This window comes from Salmo salar, chromosome 24 (genome assembly GCF_965601325.2).
Source record: "Salmo salar chromosome 24, fSalSal1, whole genome shotgun sequence".
NCBI classification, from domain to species: Eukaryota; Metazoa; Chordata; class Actinopteri; order Salmoniformes; family Salmonidae; genus Salmo; species Salmo salar.
Window position 1 is genome coordinate 21,190,433 of NC_138314.1, and position 7,491 is coordinate 21,197,923.

A 7,491-nucleotide genomic window follows, 5' to 3' on the forward strand; every position below is an offset into this window, starting at 1 on the left:
CATTCTACTTGCACCTCTCGCAGGGTCATGCAAGTGTTTTTCTTTGGGTAGGTAACTAAGATTGCTATTTGTCGTTATCTTTCTGTCACACCAGTAATGGCATGTCCTGCACGACACAAACATTGCCATGTGATTTCAGATTAAGTTCTTAAGAAATTGCTTCACTCCAATGTTTACAGCCAGAACTGGATGCACCTGAAATGTAACATACTATACCATAGACGACCCATCACACAAGTTCACCTTTAATGTAGAAAAAAAAGTGGTCTGCATATTTATAGGACTTTGTGTGAAATATATGGGATATTAAAGCGTCCTCTCAAGGTGGAATGGGCTGGCTATTTTGGACCGTCAAAACTGGCCAAGTTTTTCGATTGATACTCTCAGGCTCCAGAAAGAAAAAGCCAACTGAAATTGTGAGTTGCATTTAAGAAGACAAATGTTAATCCAATACTGTTGTCTCAGATGTATCTTCGGTGCAAGGCAAAAGCTTCAGCAGAAACAATACAGTCTGCAGTGAGCAACTGAAATGTATAATGCTGATGATGATGATAAAAATGATAAAAAATGTCTATGAATATGCATGTCTCATTTCTGAACCGCTTCTGCAGTTATCACAGAACTGGGCTACTCTTAAATAGACTGCATGTAAGTAAAGTGTGAATCCAATTGGTGCAATAACTGCTGATGTGCTCGGCTGATTCCACTACACTCGGGTTTCCCTTTTGAACTGCTTTCGATTGATATAAAAGTCAAAGTGAAAAAGTCGATTTCTAAGTTGACCAGTTCTACACATGCTTCCTTGATGCACACATGCACTGGTGTCTCTTGCTGCCATTGCAGCTGTTACTTACTAGCTGTTACTCTTTCTGCTTGCTGTTTTCTGATATCCAATTACCACCCCAGCCTTCACCTGTCTGGGTTCTGTTTCTTCCTTCAGGGGATTTGGTATAGCATATCGTACTGACTGCCTGTAGTTATTTTATCATCTGTGTATGATGCTTTGCTCTGGCAGTGAGCTACCCTGAAGGAGCAGAGCCTAACGCCTAGACTGCATTGTAATCTTATCTAATAAATGGTTAAGCGTGGTATTTCCTTTCTGAAATGAAGTTGCACCAGAACGGCCTAAGGTGTTCTGAGACTTTCCTAGATTCAGTGACAGTTAACCTCCCTGGGCAAGGTGGGACGTTTGCGTCCCACCTAGTCAACAGCCAGTGGAATCGCGTGGTGCGAAATACAAATACCTCAAATGCTATAACTTACATTTCTCAAACATATGACTATTTTACACCATTTTAAAGACAAGACTCTCGTTAATCTAACCACATTGTCCGATTTCAAAAAGGCTTTACAGCGAAAGCAAAACATTAGATTATGTCAGGGGAGTACCCTGCCAAAAATAACCACACAGCCATTTTCAAAGCAAGCATATATGTCACAAAAACCAAAACCACAGCTAAATGTAGCACTAACCTTTGATGATCTTCATCAGATGACACTCTTAGGACATTATGTTATACAATACATGCATGTTTTGTTCAATCAAGTTCATATTTATATAAAAAAACAGCTTTTTACATTAGCATGTGATGTTCAGAACTAGCATACCCACCGCAAACTTCCGGTGAATTTACTAAATTACTCACGATAAACGTTTACAAAAAACATAACAATTATTTTAAGAATTATAGATACAGAACTCCTTTATGCAATCGCGGTGTCAGATTTTAAAATAGCTTTTCGGCGAAAGCACATTTTGCAATATTCTGAGTAGATAGCTCGGCCATCACAGGCTAGCTAATTTGACACCCAACAAGTTTGGTGCTCACTAAACTCAGAATTACTATAAGAAAAATTGGATTACCTTTGCTGTTCTTCGTCAGAATGCACTCCCAGGACTTCTACTTCAACAACAAATGTTGTTTTGGTTCGAAATAATCCATAGTTATATTGAAATAGCTCCGTTTTGTTCGTGCGTTGAGGTCACTATCCGAAGGGTGACGCGCGGGCGCATTTCGTGACAAAAAATGTTTTCTCGTAAAATAGCGATAATATTCCAACTGGGCGACGTTATATCCATTCAAAGACTGAAAGAAAAACATGGAGTCCTCTCGTGGATGCGCACTCTAGAGTCATTGTTCCCTGCCTGACCACTCACAAAAACTCCTGCTGTTTTTCGCCCAGAGACTGCAGAGAAGTCATTCCACTTTCTGGCGCCTTCTGAGAGCCAATGGAAGCCTTAGAAAATGTCACGTTACAGCAGACATGCTGTATTTTGATAGAGATGCCCTAGAAAGAGAACAAATTGTCAGACAGGGCGCTTCCTGTATGGAATCTTCTCAGGTTTTGGCCTGCCATATGAGTTATGTTATACTCACAGACACCATTCAAACAGTTTTAGAAACTTTAGAGTGTTTTCTATCCAAATCTACTAATTATATGCATATTCTAGTTTCTGGGCAGGAGTAGTAACCAGATTAAGTCGGGTACGTTTTTTTATCCGGCCGTGAAAATACTGCCCCCTATCCCAAACAGGTTAAAGTACCAGCATTCTGTTTAACACTTTTTTGGTTACTACATGATTCCGTATGTGTTATTTCATAGTTTTGATGTCTTCACTATTATTCTACAATGTAAAATTAAAGAAAACCCCTTGAATGAGTAGGTGTGTTCAAACTTTTGACTGGTACTGTATATATATATATATAAAATGTAACATGTCTCATCTTGAAAATGGCCCTTTATAAACAGGACTAAACTTATGTACCATTGTGTATTCCTCCTTTTTCTCCAGACCGTTTTCTTGTCCTTTGCACTGATGACAAATGGCCATTGACAAGGATCTCTCTGTGGTAAGAGTATATGTGCTAGTGAGTGTGTAGTGTATGTTCTGTAAGTTTACAGGATTATATCCAGGGGGTCTCTGAAATAGTGATCACAGGCCGTAATCGTGTCCAGCTCCCGGGCCTTATTCTCCAGAGAGCCATAGGCCAGGCTGGCCCAGTGGAGTGCTGTTGGGATATGAACTAAGATGAAGTGCCTCTGTGGACAAACTGCATCCTTTGTCCATAATGTAGCTGGGCCATCTATGGCTATAGAATCCTCTCCACTGTCGCTGTGCGTGGCTACACTAAGCCCAATGTGGGCCCTCTTTTCATTCATTACCAGACAGATCGCCGTCCAGAGAGACATTCGTTGTGCAGGGCAGTGTATTGGCATTTTTACGGCTGTGATTTTGTTTTGCTGCCATTTCTATGACTTTTTCATATGATGGTTTTCTCCTTAAAGAGGATTTCTCTTCAGAAGGTTCTAACAGTGATAAAAGCCCTGGTTCAGAAGGACTTACGGCTGTCAATTAGCTTTTCAATGAGGGGACAGCATACCAAAGCAAATAATATGTGATTCTATGGTCTGCCTTGGCTATCCTGGTCCCATCTATGAATCCAGCAGGATTTCACCCAATTTGGACTTGTATCTGCTTTTGTTTTTTAGGAACTCCTTTTAGCAATCCTATATCATTCATTTACACATTGAAACAATTTCTAGATGATTTTTAGATGTTACTGTATGTTTTCCTTGTTGATGGTAAAGAGAGTTAACTTTTCTCCCGTTATCTAAGCCAGTGTCTACCCAACATTGGTCATCACCATCACACACTCCCACTCCGCTATTCGTACCAGAGGATAAACAGAGCAGCTCCTACCCAGTCACGGCACCCAGCCTCTCCCTGAAGTGCAGTCAGTCAGTCAGTCAGTCAGTCAGTTTCCACCCAACCAAGTCTCTCACATTCTATTCTCCTCTCACTCCAAGTTATTGATTGCCATGACTTGGGTGACATCATCACAGATTTGATCATCAGCATTATGGATTTTTTCGACAGACAATTTGCTCTATCCTGTGCTTGGCCATATGTCTTGCCAAGCAGACCCCAAAACATACACCGAGACGGTATTTTCTGGGAGTCCTCTCTTCAGTGATGGATCGTTGGAATAGGATTGCTGGATGGAATAGGACCAACGTAAAGACAATAAACTATGTGACTGTGGGACTGCTGATGTTTAGGCCATGGTCTTGTCAGGGAGGCAGGGGCGCCGCCAGGGATTTTGGGCCCCAAAAATAATTGGGCCCCTCCACCACAGGCCACACCACCCCTGCGCAATTGCTTTAACCACACACCTCCAGAACCCAATCGACCCATTCAAAGCTTTAAATAACTCTACCTTTGCAGGCTTGCAACTCTCTTGTAGTCCAATATTTACTGTACGATATTTACTGACAGTGAGCTGTGATAATATAACACTGCAGACATGCATGCAACATTCTGCCCTCTATAAGGGCAGTCCAAATTTAATTTTAATGGTACAATTCTTGAATGAAAAATTCTCTTAACATTAATGAATAACTTAAAATAAATATTACTTAAATATACATTAACCTCTTAAATTAAAATAAATTAACATTATCATCTATAGAATGATATAACAAACAAATAATAAAATCAGCAGCAGATTGTTGAACTAAGTATACATACCAACTAGAAAATAAGCAGCTGTAGGAAAATGGAAATGAAAAGGCCTGAGGAAAGGTCAAGTGGTCACCAAATCAATAGGTTTCTTCCACTTGGGGTCTTGATTGTGCACAACAAATGTTATGGTAATAGAGCCATTACTTTGAGATATCTTGTTCTCAGCCTGTTCTCAGTCTTGTTCTCAGCCTGTGGGCATCATGTGTAGTGATCCAACATCCATAGCCATGCCATTTAACAGTTATCAATGGCCCTTGCTCAGCCTTACTCACCAAGAGCCCAGCGCTGAGCCTTCTTGTTAACAAAGTCACTGATCAAGTTTTTGAGGTCCAGCTTTCTAGCTAACTGACTTTCAATGGACAGCATGGCAAGACTGCAGAGCCTATCCCTGAGCTGACAAGGTAAAAATCTGTCGCTCTGCCCCTGTTCCTTGGCCGTCATTGTAAATGAGAATTTGTTCTTAACTGACATGCCTAGTTAAAGAATTGTTTAAAAAAAAAACTAAAAAACAGTGGACGTCAAACAGTTAAAAAAAAAAATCAGTTTTAGCTTACTGAAAGCTTTCTCGCCACCAGCAACAGTCATAGGCAGTGTGCAAAATATACGTAAAGCAATGAACACTTCTCCAAAAATGCTTTGCAGTTGCATCTTACAAATTGCATTCAGGAGACCAAGAGGGGACAATTTAGGGGGGAAAGTGGCAGCATATACAGGGTCCAGGTGTCTTTCTTCATTTTGAAACTCAGGTGTAAGTTCTCTGGAGTACTTCATGATCAGTGGTTGGCACACAGAAGGGACTTTATCCTCACTAATCTGCCCAACTTTCAGAACAGCAGTGGTGTGGAACCTAGTGGCCAAGTCACTTATGTCCATAGCAGTAAATAACACTGTGCGCCGAAACAGCATAGCTGCACTATCCTGAGCTGTCTCCTCATCAGAGGTCTCATCATGGAATATCTTCCTTTTCCTCTGGCGGCTTTGTTCCTTGCCAGAGGTGCAACAGACATTTGCATAGCAATCAGGAGAGACTCCCGTCCAACTCTAAGAGCCTGCATCTCTTCCTTCTTCTTTCCCCCGCACGCTCGACCGAGCGCTGTTTGTGAGTCTGATCGCAATTATAGAATTGTACCAAATCAATTCCATTACATGTACAGTGTAGAATGGAGATAATTATCTATAACGCTTGTCACCTCCCAAACAGGGCCAATCACTACGGCCAACTCACAAGTATTGGCTTTTTAGACACGGTTCACAATCAACACTAAAAGCAAAATCATTTTCGAAAACATAAAAACACAAACAAATGATCGCATCGACACAGACCGCAAACTGGCTACACAAAGCTTAAGTAGGCTACGGCAAAGGGAATCTGAACGCTGTTCGCTAGAAGAGTCCGGTGTTTCAGCCTATGTAAAGGTGCCTATTGCATTTCTTTGCAGCGCACACATCATTTCAGATTTTAGAAATTGATAAAATCTCGAATCTAGTGCAAAGGCATTTTGGAAGCATTGCCTCTGTAGCTAATACAGGACACTCATTCATTCTTCATCGCGCAGTCTTCTAAACTCCCGACTCCATTTAATGCCAATATGTTTATATTTATTTTCGATTATACTTTTGTAATGTTTTTTTGTGACGTGGATCATAATTACAATTACAGTATATCAGTTTGCGTGATCCTCGTAAAGTAACGTGGAAAATACAACTAATGGTACGCAGAGTGAAATGTATATCACACTCGCACAAATGCGACCAGTTATTTTTCGTATTTGCATTTAATTTCTTTCACTAGCAAATGCGAGTGAACTGCTGGCACTTTAGAGAAAGAAACTTTAGAGTAAGAAAGTAAGAAAAATACTACTAATAATCAGGCCCTATTAATTTCTGCGTACTTTTAACTCGAATCTCGTACCTGCGTACATGGACAGAGAATTGCGTAGTTGGTACACAAAATGCGTGCATATTAGCAGGTCTGCTCCTTCTTCAGTCGGGAGTAGGGCTGGTTCAGGGGTATGGGGACGGGGAGACAGGGCTGCTGACCCTGAAGCTGCATCTGTTGGGCCTGGCATACAGAGGCTCTCTGAATGTTTGTGCCAAAAACAAGAAAAGAAGAAAGAACCCATTAGTTGTATTTATGATGATTGGTTAATAATATAATATTCAATTTTTTTTTTAACCTAATGTTCAATTCATTTATTAGGGTCCATGTCAGTCACAGGCCCTTAGACTAGTGATCCATTAAAGTGGCCAGTGTTTGGGTGCCAATGTAGGCAGCAGCCTCTCTGAGTTAGTGATTGCTGTTTACCAGTCTGATGGCCTTGAGATAGAAAAATAGCTTCTATCTCTCAGTCCCAGCTTTGATGCACCTGTACTGATCTCGCCTTCTGGATGATAGCGGGGTGAACAGGCAGTGAACAGGCAGGCAGGTGGTTGCTGTCCTTGATGATCTTTTTGGCCTTCCTGTGACTTTGGCTGCTGTAGGTGTCATGGAGGGCAGGTAGTTTGCCCCCGGTGATGCTTTGTGCAGACCGCACCTCCCTCTGGAGAGCTTTGCGGTTGATACAGCCCGACAGGATGCTCTCCATTGTCCATCTGTAAAAGTTTGTCAGGGTTTTGGGTGACAAGCCAAATTTCTTCAGCCTCCTGAGGTTGAAAAGGCGCTGTTGTGCCTTCTTCACCACACTGTCTGTGGGTGGACCATTTCAGTATGTCTGTGATGTGTACGCCGAGGAACTTAAAACTTTCCACCTTCTCCACTGCTGTCCCTTTGATGTGGATGGGGGGGGGGGCTCCCTCTGCTGTTTCCTGAAGTCCACGATCATCTCCTTTGTTTTGTTGACGTTGAGTGAGAGGTTGTTTTCCTGACACCACACTCCGAGAGCCCTCACCTTCTCCATGTAGGCTGTCTTGTCGTTGTTGGTAATGAAGCCCACTACTGTTGTGTCGTCTGCAAACTTGATGATTGA